Raw genomic sequence first — 16649 nt, 5'->3', positions numbered from 1 at the left:
TGTTCAGGACAGTAATTGTCTATACATCTAAATCAGTTCTTTAAACTTTTTGTTGTCCAAGACCTTCGTATTATACCTTAAGAAAGAAAAAAAGGTATTTAATTATGTATTCTGCAAGATGCTTGTAATCATTGCTTTAAAGGTATTTATCATTTCTACTTAAATAGTCATTATCTACTTGTATGATTTGTATTATCCGGGAACTGTACAAATACTGTGGCATATGGACATTACTCTTTATTTGTAACTTTTAAATGCAATACTCTTTTTAAATGCATTTTCTGTAAAGCTGCATTGGAATATGTATTGTGAAAAGCACTGTACAAATAAACTAATTGTATTTGAATTCTAGATATGTATACAACTTATTTGTGTGTGTGTGTGTATGAAGGCCTATATATATATATATATATATATAAAATACACAAAATGAGCTGGACCAGATCCTGCCCACATTTGGGCCAAATCACCATAAAGGAATCCGCATCTGGTCCAGATCCGGAAAAAATGGATCCATGCCGGTATTGGCCCGTTGTGCCAAAAGACACCAGCCCGAGTCCGTTACACGGATCTGGGCCAGAATGTCCGATGGGTCTGGACCAGATCTGGCCCAAATGATTTTTGCTATCTGGGTTCATATTATGTATTTTTCTCAAGTCAGGTATACTTAATCTTAGATTCATCTTTGAGATTTTGATATTTTGTATTGATTTGATATCTTTGAATTGGATGTATAATTAGCATAATACATATTTACCTGACTGATAATAAATTGTTACATTTGAATTTATTCTGACTTACTCTGAAATTATTTTCTCAAGTAGATCAAGTGAAGGCATATTATGGGGTATAAGTACGTTGGCCGGCGTGATGTACCCTGGGTGATATAGATTCCTAATGAATGAGTAAATATAAAGTAAAGAATTAACTAGAATAATCAAATGTCAGAAGAATAATAGCAATAATTAGGGACAGAAAAACAACCAATTTGTCTTTCAACCTAAATTCGAGGTCATAATAAAATGGAGTCAGATTAGATACTAAAATGGAGTCAGATTTGAAGTTAACCTAAATTTAATACTTTGCGCGCTGAAAAGACCAAACGCAGGAAACCGTCATCCACGACTGGATACCGTCCTTGGACCAAATTCGTGGACCTTACGAGTATATTACAATAGACAGTTTTGTATGTATTATGTGCATACATAATAGGTAAAAGACAAGTTAAACAAATAGTTTTGAACAAGATGTGCAGGACATCGATTTCCAGATAATGTAAAAATATTTACCTTATTGTAATGGTAGAAATGGCTTTGGAGTAAACAGCAACTGGCCTTTAATGCTGTATGCAGAAATGGAGGTATGTGTCACTTAAATCTGTTATTTTTTTAACAGACAAATCACCTAAACACAAATTAAAGGCTCTTAGATGTTCAATATAATGGGACGTGTGCTCCCTGCACAGGAAGGCCATGATCATTCACAAGGAGGATTGACTCAATTTTACAAAACTGAGGTAAACCTTCTTCAAATCCAGAAGGAAAAAAATCCCCAGTAGAAATATCCATCCCATCAATGGTGATTGTAGATGCACAGTATATAGTGTTACGATCAGTCTTCTGTTTAATACACTGTATTGCCACTCCTGCTTGGAGGGTTTTCGCGTTAACACGAACTTCCAAATTCTTCTTCTTCTTTTGGTTTTATGGCGGGTTGCAAACTAACTTCAAAGGTGCATACCGCCACTGTAATGATACAGAAGCAGGAACTGCCAGACTATAAACTGAAATCTTGAAGGTTGTCCTTAGCAGGACTAGAACCCATATCTTCTGGACACAGAGCTGGTGTTCTTCCTAAGTGAGCTAACCTAAGTTGAGGATTTTGAGACCCAAGTGCAGAGGAATCACAATTGGGAGACGAGAGGTATAACTTCAAGTGGCTTTACTTGTAGAAGGTCAAAAAAAGGCAAGAAACAAAGTACAAACAAAACCAGAAGCAAAGCTTCCAATAGTTACAAAAAGGGAAAACAAAACAAGCACAATGGCTTACAAAGACTCACGGTCTGCAACAGGATACACAGGTAGGTAGGCTCAAGATTGAACAAAAAACAATGGCTAAAGGCAACTTAAATAGAGCCCTACACAGGTGAGTATCATCAACAATAATTGCTAGGCACAGAGTTCTTGCTAACTGGGTTTATTTTCTTGAGAATCTTGAAAGGTCCAATGTATCTAGGACCTAGTTTCCGTGACTCGAGGCGCAATGGGAGATTTCTAGTCGAAAGCCACACTCTCTGCCCCGGACGGAGTGACGGACCGATCCGCCGACGTCGATTGGCCTGTTTCTGCTGTTCCCGGGATGACTTTAACAGGGCTGCCCGAGCTCTCCGCCAGACCCCCCGGCACCTCCGGACTAACTGGGCCGGTGCTGGAACCTGTGCTTGAAGGTCCTGTTCAGAAAACAGAGAGGGGGGGAACCCAAACTGGCATTCAAATGGGGACATACCCAATGATGAGTGATGGAGGGTGTTATGGGCAAATTCTGCCCAGACCAGCTGGGAACTCCACATACTGGGTTGTTCGAGACCAGACACCTGAGGGTCTTTTCAATCTCCTGGTTCACTCTCTGTCTGGCCATTGGACTGGGGATGGAACCCTGAGGACAAACTGATGGTGGAACCGATTAGACGTCCAAAAGCCTTCCAGAATCTTGAGGTAAACTGGGAACCCCTATCAGACACCATATCCTGAGGAAACCCATGAATCCTAAAGACATGTTGCATGAGAAGTTCTGCCGTCTGGCCTGCTGTAGGAATTTTAGGGGCGGGAATGAGATGACATGCCTTAGAAAATCTGTCGACTACAACAAGTATCACGGTGTTACCTTGAGAGTTGGGTAGGCCACTAACAAAATCCATGGATATGTGGGACCAGGGTCGTCTCGGGATAGGGAGGGGATGTAGTTTACCTTGAGGGAGGGCTCTAGGTTCCTTATTTTGGGCGCAAGTGGAACAAGCAGGAACCATTCTCCGGACATCAGTTCCCATGTTGGGCCACCAAAATTTAGACTGGATCCGCCTCAGGGTTCTTAGGACCCCTAGTGGTTGGAGGAAGTATTGCTGGCTAAAGTCTTACAGCCACTTACTGTGATGGAGTGTGAACAGAATTAACTAAATACTCCCATATCCAATTATATAACACACTATTCTTAATAAATCTAATGACTGCATTTATTTGTTTTCCTAAATTTGGACCATCATTTAATAAACTGTTAAAGTTAATTCCTGGCACCCTACTGCTTGTAATACTTCCTTAAGAATCCTCCTTTCTTTTTCATAAGTCTTACATTTCTTCAAAACATGTTCTACAGATTCCTCTATTAAACATACATCACATAATCCTGTGTTATGCTTCCCTATAATGCATAAAGTATGATTTAGGTTTGAATGTCCTGTTCGTAAACGTGTGAACATAACTTGTTCTCTTCTACTTAAGTTGTGAATTATTTTGCTTTTCTTTATGGTTTTTTGAACCTTGTAATAGTGCCGACCCGTATGACATGAATCCCAAACTGTCTGCCATTTCCTATTACATGCTTCTAAAATAAAATGTTTTCCTTCTGATCTACTGAGTGGGATGTTTATATTTGGTTCTTTCATTTTTAATGATTCTTTGTTTATTTTATCTGCTTCCTCATTACCTTGAATTCCCATATGTACTGGTGCCCACACAAATCAAATTATTATTCCCATCCGTCGTAAACTGTATAACCTGATCATGATTTCTGTTAAGGTATCAGTTTTATTTGTTTCCAATGATTGTAAACTCCCAAGAACTGCCACTGAACCAGAGCATATTATTACTTTATCAGGTCTAACTTCATAAACCCACTCTAGTGCCATTAGAATTGCTGTCATCTCAGCTGTGTATACCGATGTACATCTATACCATCCGTTGTTATTTTTACAGTCATTTGTGTAAAACATTAAATAAACTGACATGGTAAGATAGTCTACCTGTTGACTCTTTCTGTTTTGGAGAGATTTATCCTAGTATGTTTTAAAATAGGCAAATAAAGTGCACTGAGTAGAGACTCTTCTTCGTTTAACAGGCATATTGGAACGCGATAAAGCTCATTACCGCCACGCACATGTGAAGATGAGGCTATGGTTTTACTTTGATTTGAGTTTTTGGTAGTTAAAATGGCCAAAATGTTGAACACACTTAAAAGTTTGAAGTTGAATGAACTTTTTGGCAGTTTTGAGTACAGTTTACTTATTAAAAATAAGTAGGTTATACTGCTCGGTAATACAGCTCCTACCTTTAATGAATCGGCACAGAGAGTCGCATCTGGGATGCTTCTGAACCGGAGGCTGGTATAAACACAAGCACTTACTAGAGCGGCCGCGATCAGCTCCGGTGGCCGTGTTGGAGCCGTAACACCGTGTCCACACCGGATGCGAGCGGCGCGACAAAATACAATAGAACCCATTGTACTCAGTGATGTCGCGTTCTATTTATGATGTACTGATACAAAGCCCAAATTATTTTTAACGGTCGTTTTGTCGCGTCCAGTGTAGACACAGTGTAACAGACACATGCAGTGTAAATCAGGGGTTATATACCGCACTACAGGCTACAACGCCATCTATTGGATTTGACTGACATTGCATCAAATTAGCTATTTTGGACCAACTGCCTCATGGGTCGGATGAAAACATCTTAGGTTACGTATGTAACCCCAGTTCCTCGAGGGAACGAGACGCTGCGTCCAAGAACGCTAGGGGAACGCCTCCAGCGTGACCGCGCTCTGATACAAATGTAATCTGTCCAAAGGATGGGCGAAACGTCACGGGCGGGTGACGTAATGGCCAGGAAGCATAAAAGCACGTGCGGTGGAACCGGCGTCAGCTTCAGGAATGAAGCAACCACTCGTAGGGATGCCGGAAGTATGGCTTCGAGACGCAGCGTCTCGTTCCCTCGAGAAACTGGGGTTACATACGTAACCTAAGACGTTCCTCTTCAGGAACTCGAGCTGCGTCCAAGAACGCTAGGGGAATGAGATCCCCACGCCGCCAGACTGACAAATCCCTGCCTAGTGTGGATGGAGCACAGCTAGGGCGAGAGAAAAGGCCACAGGTGGCTAAGGTGAGCGGGGCCTGCATCCCAAAGGCCAAGTTCTGAAAAGTGAGTCTTGATCCCCAAGAGGGGAGAGCAGAGGACTCGAGGCTATGGAATAGCATCCTGATCCACCACATAGCAAACGCTCTCTGGCCGGAGGCCTCAGCCTCTGGAGGAAACATGTACTAGGGGGTGTCTACCCACTGAAAGGCCACCGAGAAGGGCGCGGTAGGCCAGTATAGCCGCCACGTAAACCCTCAGGGTGGAGTGGGTTAACCCTGCGGAGGAAAAGGCCCACACAAACTCCAGAACTGTACCAATCGGGCAGTTGACTGGGTCGAGCTGGCGGTCTCCGCACCAAGAAATGAAAAGTTCCACTTCAAGGCGTACAGTTTCCTCGTTGAGGGAGCTCTGGATTGGAGGAAGGTCTCAACAACCTCGGTTGGGAGACCGGAAGCTATGGGCTGTGCCCCCTCAGGGGCCACACCTACAACTTCCAAAGCTCCGGGCGGGGGTGACAGACCCCCGCTTGTGAGAGGAGATCCCTCCTGATGGGAATCTCCCATGGGGAGCCGTCGAGGAGAGAAATCAGGTCCGAGAACCATGCTCGGCCCAGCCAGAACGGTGCTACCAGAAGTAGACTGACCTCGTCCCAGCGCACTCTCGCCAGAACTCCCGGGAGCAGAACCATCGGGGGAAAAAACGTACAGACGAAGCCTCGGCCACATCTGTACCATGGCAACCAGCTCCAGTGTAGCTGGATGAATTTAGAGAGTACCAGAGGGGACATGCACTGTGTACTTACCTGAGTAGCGAATAGGTCCACCTGAGCCTGGCCAAACACTCTCCAAATGTGCTTCTCCCCTTCGGGGTGAAGATCCATTTCCCGGGCCTTGGCCCATGCCTCGACGGGATGTCTGCTCGCTGACGCAGACCTCCTCGGTAGTTGATGTAAGAGACCACCGCTGTGCTTTCGGTGCGATCTCTTAGGTCTGGGAGAAAGTGTTTCTGTGAAACACCGCCAGCTTCTCCAGGCAGTAGATGTGCCACATGAGACAGCAAGTACTCCACAGACCGCGGGCAGGGTGAGGGACACGTCCGTCGCTAGCGTACGCAGCGACACGGAGCTCCCAGCACCGGGACCTGAGACAAGAACCAAGGATGTCTCCACATGTCTAAGACACGTAGGCATGACCTTGATCATGCGAAGCGGGTTTCCCCTCGGGGCAAACCCCTTGGTCTTGAGCCACCACTGTAGGGGTCTCATGTACAGCAGGCCAAGAGGTATCACGTTGGACGCAGCTGCCATCAGACCCAGCAGTCTCTGAAACTGCTTGACAGTGAGTGACTGGCCTTCTTTCACTAAGCTAACGCGGCATCCACACACTTTGTAAAAGTGCGGGGTGAGTGCTAGGCTGAAGGGAAGAACCCCATATTGGTGAGCTTCGCCCTCAAAAGCAAACCTCAGGAACTCCCTGTGAGTGGGAAGGATGGAGATATGGAAGTATGCGTCTTTTAGATCGATCGTGACAAACCCGTCCTCGGACCTGATCTGAGACATGACCTGTTTGAGCATCTTGAACTTCAGTCTGCTAACTGAGCGGTTCAACTGATGCAGATCTAAAATGGGACGCCAACCCTCCATCCTTCTTGGGAACTATGAAGTACCGGCTGTAGAACCCGGAATCTCTTTCGCCTCGGCAATGCGCGCTGCAACAGTAAGCTCTCACTCAAAGGGGGAAGAACCGCACCGCGGGCTTCCAGCCCCGAGCGAGAGTGCTAGATCTGGGGATTGCAGGTGGAGAGAGGGCGAACCCGTTCGTCCGATCTATGTGCGATCCCCGCGATCTCATTCGCCGCCGTGCCTCAGCAGCAGCGGACCGGAACCGCGAGATCATACGGCGGGGAGAAGCACGATAAGCCCCTTTTTTTTTTCTTTTTTTTTTTCTCGAGCTGACAGCGTGAACTCCATTCCTATGCTGACAACCTCGTTCATAATAAGCTTGTGCAAACAATGCTCGTGCAAACAATGCTCGTGCAAACACTGCGATTACAAAGCTCTTCGACGCCCTTCACGTCCACCTCCTCGGAGAAAGACAGGTGGAGCGTTGAGCCCTCTCTCCGGGGGGAAGAACCCAGAGAGCAGGCGCTGGATCTGATGGGAAGGAAGAAGATAGGGGATCGCCCGTCTTCATTCCCTCCACCTGATCCATCTGCGATCCCCGCGAGCGCAGCCGCTGCTCCGCCTCGGCGAAAGCGGGCCGGTAACGCAAGGAACGCAGGTGAAAGCTCCCTCCTCAAAGAGAGCCCTCTGAGAGTAAGCATACGCAGTGACAAACGCTCACAAAGCGGGCAGTCAGCTCCCTCGAGAGCTCTCAAGCAGACCACACACGGACTGTTAGTGAAAAACACACAGCCTGTAATGCAATCTGCTCTCGCCCAAGTGCTAGTTTTCTCTGCACTTTAGACATTGTGGAACGTATTTAAGACTAAATAAGACTCACCACACCGATCGATCGACAGACAGACACAGAGTAGCGGTTGCTGAATGACAAAAGCTGACGCCGGTTCCACCGCACGTGCTTTTATGCTTCCTGGCCGTTACGTCACCCGCCCGTGACGTCTCACCCATCCTTTGGACAGATTACATTTGTATCAGAGCGCGGTCACGCTAGAGGCGTTCCCCTAGCGTTCTTGGACGCAGCTCGAGTTCCTGAAGAGGAACTCCCGGTGGGCCGTTTATGGATTATTAATCAATACATTAAAACAAATTAACTAATAAAATAAAACAGAACACACAATGGTATACATGTCAAATATAACATGACTATATGTCATTTGTTAAAAGTTATTTCAAACAAATAAGACTTCAGTTTTGATTTAAAATTACCTACAGTTCTAGAAGTCCTGAAACTAGCCGGCAGGCTATTCCACAATTTTGGTGTGGCTACTGCAAATGCCCGGTCTGAGTTTTAGTTTTGTTCTTGGCACCACTAATATTGCCTGATTTGATGATCTCAAGGACTTCCCTGGGTCATACTCCGACAAAAGATCAGTTAGGTAAGAAGGTGCCAAGCCGTTTAGAGCTTTATCAACCATTAAAAGGACCTTAAAGTCGATTCTGTAGCGGGCCGCCAACCAATGTAAAGACATTAACGTCGGTGTGATGTGTTCATATTTTTTAACCCCAGTCAGGAGTCTGGCCGCTGCATTTTGAACCATTTGAAGTCTATAAAGTGAGCCTTGGCTTATCCCTATATAAAGTGTGTTGCAATAGTCGAGCCTTGAAGTAATGAGGGCATGAATAGCCCTCTCAAAGTTCTTAAAGGACAGAAAAGACTTCACCTTTGCCAGTGCTCTTAGATGAAAGAAACTAGATTTGACCTGAGCTGACCTGAATGTCGAACTTCAAAGCACTGTCCAGATAGACTCCCAAGTTTTTTACACAGGGTTTTACATATGGAGAGAGAGGACAGATATTAAAATTTGTTTGTTTTTTTTGGATTCAGTGTGCCCAAATACGATAATCTCTGTCTTATTATAATTTAGATTTAGAAAGTTTACAGGGTAACACTTTACAATAAGGTTCATTAGTTAACTACATTAGTTAACATTAACTAATAATAAACTGCACTTATACAGCGTTTATTAATCTTTGTTAATATTAATTTCAACATTTACTAATACATTATTAAAATCTTGTTAACATTAGTTAATGCACTGTGAGCTAACATGAACTAACAATGAACATCTGCATTTTTATTAACTAATGTTAGCGAAGATTAGTAAATACAGTAACAAATGTATTGCTCATGGTTAGTTCGTGTTAGTTAATACATTAACTAATGTTTAACTAATGAACCTTATTGTAAAGTGTTACCGTTTACAGCCATCCAAGCCTTTAAATCACTAAGGCAGGATGGTAGAGAGTTTAAGCAGTGTTTATCATGTTTTAAGGGAAGATACATTTGAATGTCTCATTTGAGAGAGAATGTCATATTTCTTAAAAATTGAACCTAATGGCAGCATATAGATGGAGAATAACATTGGAGCCAAGATGGAACCCTGGGGGATTTCACTCGTAAGTGAAGCTGTACTAGATGCAAAGTCCCCAATATTCACTGAGAAAGTTCTATTTTCAAGAAAACCAATTTAAAGCTTTCCCTTTGATGTCAGTGCATTTCTCCAAACGGGACAACAGGACATTACTGTCGACTGTGTCAAATGCAGCGCTTAAATCCAAGAGCACAAGCACGACAGAGCTACCGGTATCCACAGTTCTCCGTACATCATTTATCACTTTAACAAGAGCTGTTTCTGTAGAATGATATTTTCTAAATCCAGATTGAAATACTTCAAAAATCTTGTTTTCTTCCAGGAAATTGTACAGTCGCTGAAAGACCACCTTCTCTAATATTTTAGAGATAAATGAAAGTTTAGAAACCGGTCTAAAATTTGTTAAAATTGTAGGGTCTAAATTTGGCCGTTTGAGGAGAGGTTGGACAGAGTCATGTTTCAAACAATCAGGTACAGTTGCTGCTTCACGACATTTATTTATAAATGCTAAAAGATTGGGCCCTATCGAATTTAAAACGTGTTTAACAAGGCGAGGAGGAATTACATTGAGCGACGAACCAGTGGGTTTCAGCTTATTTACAATTTCCTGCAAGGACGAAAGAGAAATTACTGTAAATTAATTAAAAACAAAATATGTCTTTTATCTTATTAACAAAATTTTCACACATAGTTATTGACTCACATAGCGATGGGGCATACTAATAGCAGGATTCACTACCGCATTTCTAGTTTTAAAAGAGTTCTTGGGTTATTACAATTTCTTTCGATGAGGTCAGCAAAGTATTTAGACTTTGCTGATCTCATAGCCCGTTGAAATTTAGAGAGTGTCCTTTAGTAGTTCGTAGGAGACCTGTAGCTTATCTTTTTTCCATTTCCTTTCTGCTCGTCTACAGGTCTGTCTAATCTCCCCAACAGCCTTATTTACCCACGGCTCAGATTTAGGTTTTTGATATTTAATTTTCAAGGGAGCCACTTCATCTAAAATATTAGTGCAAGCAGTGTTAAACCAGCTAAGGTGTCCTGAATTTGCGCGTCGGAGACTCCCGCAAGCGCACTGAACTCTGTGGGAAACTCACCACTGGTTTTAGGTGTCAATATATGAGACCAACGCATCGGTTTAACAGTGCTAGTCGTATCTGATTTAAAAGGAATAAAGAGCAAGATAGACTCATGGTCAGAGATACCAAAATCGCCCAGTTCCGGGTCTTCAATGGATACGTTAACACAAGATCAAGTGTATGAGCCCGCAGAAGTGGGTAGTAACGAGTTACATTTACTTCGTTACATTTACTTGAGTAAATTTTTTGGGTAACTAATACTTTCAGAGTATATTTAAAAATGGGTACTTTTACTCTTACTCAAGTACATTTTTAGTGAAACAACGGTACCTTTACTTCGTTACTGTGGGCGACGCTCCTCGTTACTTTATCTTAATGCAATACAAGTTAAAAATCCTTCAATTTATTCCAAACGCGCCGTCTACTTTTTTCTGGGCAATGAGCGATGTTCAATTCTGTTCGAAGGCTTGATCAGACCAGTTGGCAAACCAGTGAATCGGTTCGTGAATCAGTTTGAATGATTCGTTCATTCAGTTCAGCCGCACGCGCTGAGTCGTCTGAAGCGGTTGTAACATCAGGAGCGTTGAAGACATGGCTTTGGATCTACAGTCAGTTGAAAGCAAAGGCTATGGTTTGCTAGCTATGAAGATCTTTATTAGACGAACACCACGTGTGCTGTCGGTTCCACAGGTATAGATTCGATTACAGTACACGATACCACTATGACATTACAGTTTGTTGTACATGTACCTTACACATTAAATACAATGTATAATTTATTCATTAAATAAGCTGTCACAGAGTATTAAATGAACATCCGCCAAACCCGCGTTAGTTCCAGGAGGAATACCTTGCCTAGACACAATTAATATTGATATTTTCACAATATTTACGCTTGCAGAAATAAAGGCTACATTTGTTTACATTTTGCAGAAGAGACGGAAGAAGTGCATTTGTTTCGTTATGTTCAGATGTTCTGTAGCGGTCATGTGAGGAGCTTTCACTCTTCTCCGTGTCAGAGGTTATATACATATATACATTTATAATACATAATTAAATTTATTTCAGTGATGCAAATCAGAATTTTTATCAGCTGTTACTCCAGTTTTCAGAGTCCTATGATCCTTCAGAAATCATTAAAATATATTGATTTATTACCAGTGTTGTTGAAAAAACAGCATATGCTGGTTAGGTATGATTTGAAGCTGGGATGCTGGTTTATGCTGGTTTAAGATGGTCCTTAACTGCACTGTTAAAAATTGTCCTGTTAAAAAACAGTAAATAACTGGCAGCTTGGTTGCCAGCAAGGAACTGTAAAATTAACAGTATCTTACTGTTGGGTAAAATTACAGTTGGTTACTGTTTATTAAAAAACAGTAAATAACTGGCAGCTTGGTTGCCAGCAAGGAACTGTAAAATTAACTGTGTCTTACTGTTGGTGAAATTTACAGTTGACTACTGTTTTCGCAAATACTTTTTTTGCTCTTCTTCACAACTAAACAAACAATGTGTAAACTACAATACAAATATACTATGCCATTGTGTACGCTATTGAATAATGGCCTGCTAGTAAAAAGGACAACATTTTCTTCTTTTTAATATATATTTGTACCCTTTGAAATAGTGACTTGAAATGTAACACAAGTAAAGCAGCTTTAAAGTGTTGATTCAAAACTTGTTTTGCTTTATTAAAAAAAAAAAAAAAACTTTTAGAAAAACATTAAAGACAATAATTGAAATTTAAGGGAAGAAGTGGTCATAACAGAAATAAACTCATATATTCCCCAAATCAGATTCTGACTTACAGAACATTGGTACAAAATGAAAACAAATTGTAAAATAAAGCCCAAAGCTTATTACATTTATGACAATAAATGTACATTTCAGCTGTATAAATGATAAATAAATTGCTTTAACTCTTTAACAATTAATTCTAATAGGTCATGCAGGCTGTCCAAAAAATAACTCTGGACACAAAGATTAAGTGAAAAGTTAGAGAACACCTGAGTAAATGTTTTTGAGTGAATAGAAATTAATGAATACCTGAAAAATAGAGATCAAGAGACTGTGTGTGTGGGTGTGTGCACGCACATTTTTGTGACAAATGAGGACATAAATGTGTGTAATGACAGGTATTACAAGGAGCAGGTGACTTTTCAGGACATTACCCCATGTCCCCACTTTTCAAAAGGCTTATAAATCACACAAAATGGAGTGTATTGAAAATCTGAAATAGCACAAAGTTCGCTGTAAAGGGTAGGTTTAGGTGTAGGGCAATAGCACATACAGTTTTTACAGTATAAAAACCATTACACTTATGGGATGTCCCCACTTTTCACAAAAACAAACGTGTGTGTGTGTGTGTGTGTGTGTGTGGTCTGTGGTGTGTAATACTTGTATAAAGTCCAACTCAAAATCCATAAATTTTTTTAAGTAGACTGCAGACACGAGGGTTCACGGTTTTCTTTTTCTGGGTGACCTTCCCCATCAGCTTTGATATGACTCCTCCAGCCCTGGTCCCTTTTCTGGATTTATCTCGATGAACCACCTGAAAAACAAATGTGTGTTTAGAATTAGTGTGGAGGGGAAAAAAAGATGGTAACACTTTATCTTAGGGTCTCTTAACTAGTTGCTTATTAGCTAGCATATTACTAGACTATTAGCCATTTATTAGCACTAATTAAGCACATAGTAATGCCTTATTCTGCATGACCTTATTCTACATCCCTAATCCTACCCAATACCTAAACTTAACAACTACCTTACTAACTGTTAATAAGCAGCAAATTAGGAATTTATTGAGGGAAAAGTCGTAGTTAATGGTGAATAAGTGTTCCCTATTCTAAAGTGTTGCCAAAAGGGTACTCACGGATAACATATAAATATTAAAAGTATATAAAATTCTATTCTTGTATCAAGAACACTTCACTTTACTTTGTCAGGAAAGGAAAGCTTTCTTAAGAAGCTCCAACACTCAGATCTTTTGGACTGAATGATGTGTTTCAGTCTAGATTAAAGATATCTCTTTGTTCAAGCATTGACATAACACATCTTATACCCTACTATTTTAGCCATGTCTGATAGAACTGTAACATATGCACATGATCATCATTTTAATGATGAAGGATGGGACCTAGATGAATCTGCTTCCTTTCAAGGTTTCCACCAACACCTCACCACCGATAGACATTTTATTTCCTTGACATTCACCTACTGCTCACTGGGGCTCAAATATTTGATAGGAAATTTCTCTATTTGATGCTATTCCCTGTTTATGAGGGCCAAATGTTTCAATGAAACATACATTTTCTGTATAGCTGCTTTAAAAATATATGTATTGTAAAAGTGATATAGAAATAAAATGTGAAGTGAATTGAATGTATGCATCCAAGTATCTAACCTTTGAATAAATTCCAACATGCATGCGTCTTCAGCTTGGTATTGAAGATTGAAATTGTTGTAAGTAGAAAAATCAGCTGCAAGCCCAGACAGAAAAGCCGGCTGGATGCCCTCACAAATGATGTGCTCCTCAAGGCTGATCATCCAGTGCTGGATTCTTCTTCCTGGTGTTTCACCTGAACCTTTAAAAGAAAAACACATTTAATGTTTTAATTTAATTCACATTTAATTTCAGCATTGACGTAACATTAATTTGACATTGCCAGATTACAATTGAATGCAAAGAAAACTAAAATCATTGTAAACAGTCACAGAGTTCAGCACTTCTAACATAAGAAAACCATTTCAACATGGACTGGTCTGGACAGACCTTTAAGTCAAAATGTGTATACTGTAAATTGTGTATTGTAAAATGTATTTTCATTTATATTCAGACAACAAAGAAAGCCCATCCACTGAAAGTCCACACAAGTGCATGGTAAATAAAAACTCAATTTCAAACATGCTAGCTTTACACATGAAAACATTGGTTCTCATACTTAGCTTTCGTGTTTACATTTTTAAGTGCTCCAAGCATATGATTTCCGATTCAGAAATCCAGCTAATAAGTATTCTATCACTTTAAATACAAAACCAACATGGATTGATGCAAAAACATAACCAACATAAAAACAATATAAGCACAACAGTAAAAATCCCCCTTAGAATAAACATGTCATACTAGAACATGCTTACCCAAATTTGCAATCACAATGACACCGACATTTTGAGTTTGTTCGTTTGTTTTTTTCAAACAGTGGAGGTTTAAAGCGTTAGCAAATTCTGCAAACTGATAGCCTATTAGCCTATTAGCAAACAACACTGGCCATTTCAGCATGTTACAGAGCCATCGATGTGATTTCAATGCAACAGTGTTTGAAAACTTAACTTTGCATAGGAATTATCTCATAACGAATGAAACTCACCCTGTAATTGGGAATAATATAATCCGAGTCACAGAGTCAGAAATCCAGTTGCACTCGATGATGTCGTATTTGGCGCGTTTATCACTGAAAAGAGCAAATAAAAGATAGTGTCACTTCCGATATCCACTATACAGATTAGTTGCAGTAGCAAATGTAATGTATTTTGTCTATGAAATCGCGCAAAGCAAAGGGGAACTTGCCTGTTAACAAGACGGATGAAAGTCCCGGCGTGCTCACTGCAGTTTACAAAAATACTGGATAGTAATGTTTTATTTCCTTTGAGTTATAAATACAGTAGAATGCCGTTATATTGTGTCTACGTCATTTCACAAAAACGAAAAAAACAGTAATGTACTGCTTTTGAACATAACAGGATTATACTGTTGAAATTCTACCGTAAATTAACAGCAATTTTTAACAGTGTGGTCATGTGCTGGTCTTAAGCTGGTTGGACCATCTTAGGACCAGCACATGACCAGCTCAAATCAGCTCAAACCAGCATCCCATGCTTCAAAACATACCTTACCAGCATATGCGGGTTTTTTCAACAGGGAACAGTTTTGCTGCTTAATATTGTTTGGAACCTGTGACATTTTGTTTAGGATTATTTTATGAATAGAAAGCTAAAAAAGAACAGCATTGATAATAAATCAGGCTGATAAAAATTCTGATTTGCATCACTGAAATAAATTACATTTAAAAAAAAACAACAAAAAAAAAACATTAAAAGTATTTTGAACGGCAGTGTGTGTGTGTGTGTGTGTGTGTGTGTGTGTGTGTGTCGCTGGACCACAGTCATAAGTGTCAATTTCTTCAAACAAAATCAAAATACTGAGAAAATTGCATTTAAAGTTGTCCAAATGAAGTTCTCAGCAATGCATATTACTAATCAAAAATTAAGTTTTAATATATTTACGGTAAGAAATTTAAAAAATATCTTCATGGAACATGATCTTTACTTAATATCCTAATGATTTTTGGCATAAAAGAAAAATGTATAATTTTGACCCATACAATGTATTTTTGGCTATTGCTACAAATATACCCCAGCGACTTAAGACTGGTTTTGTGGTCCAGGGTCACATATGTATATGTGTATATATATATACAGTATATTTATATATAAATTTTATCTAAATATCTATATATCTACATAAAAGTAAACTATATTCAGTATATGATCCAAAGTAACTAGTAACTAACTATCTGATATAAGATTATTTAACAAAACAGACAACACTGGCTTCAGTAAATGAGAATTCACTTTTTAAAATTATTTTAAGAAACGTTCAAATAATTTCATCACACTAAACAACAGCGCAGAGACATTTGTAAATAATAATACAATATATCAGAATTGCTGATAATCAATACATTTATACACACATAACTATTATGCAGAAGTCTTCACCCCTTTATCTAATCTGCAGATTCATATTTCCAATTGTGGAAGTATTTGCAGTTCAACAAAATTATTTTTAGTGTTTTTTTATTAAACAAAACATGAATGATCAAACCTTTTATTATGCAATATTTCAAATTAAACCATTTCAAAGCAGTAGAGGAAGACTTTAGCAGAAAATGAAAGTGAAGACACTGTATGTGCGCTGATACAGTCTTGGTCTGAGATCCAGAACCGGTTTCATTAAATCAAGTGCGGCAGATGTTTCTGCTCTATGGATATGGATAGGATTTCCATATTTTAGCATAGACTTACATTAGAAAATTAATATGAGATGCTGTTGAGGCTTCCTCATCCAGCTCACTTTAGGACATAAAAGAGTACCAGTTTGAGGTCGATTCAGAGATATATGCTGATTATTTAAGATCCATAAATAAGACCAGTTTCTGGACAATTTAAACAACATTGTAGTTTACAATTTTATAAAATCACCACATTAAAGCTCATATCACACACAACTCAAGCAATACTAAAAGTTGTAAGTACTGACATTTCATTTTTATATTAGATTTAAGGACTTTAAACTTTAGGTTAAGAAAAAATTAACGATAAAGTAATATTAACCATT

The sequence above is a fragment of the Onychostoma macrolepis genome, chromosome 07, assembly GCF_012432095.1.
Source record: "Onychostoma macrolepis isolate SWU-2019 chromosome 07, ASM1243209v1, whole genome shotgun sequence".
NCBI classification, from domain to species: domain Eukaryota; kingdom Metazoa; phylum Chordata; class Actinopteri; order Cypriniformes; family Cyprinidae; genus Onychostoma; species Onychostoma macrolepis.
Note: the sequence above shows the minus strand (reverse complement) of the source record.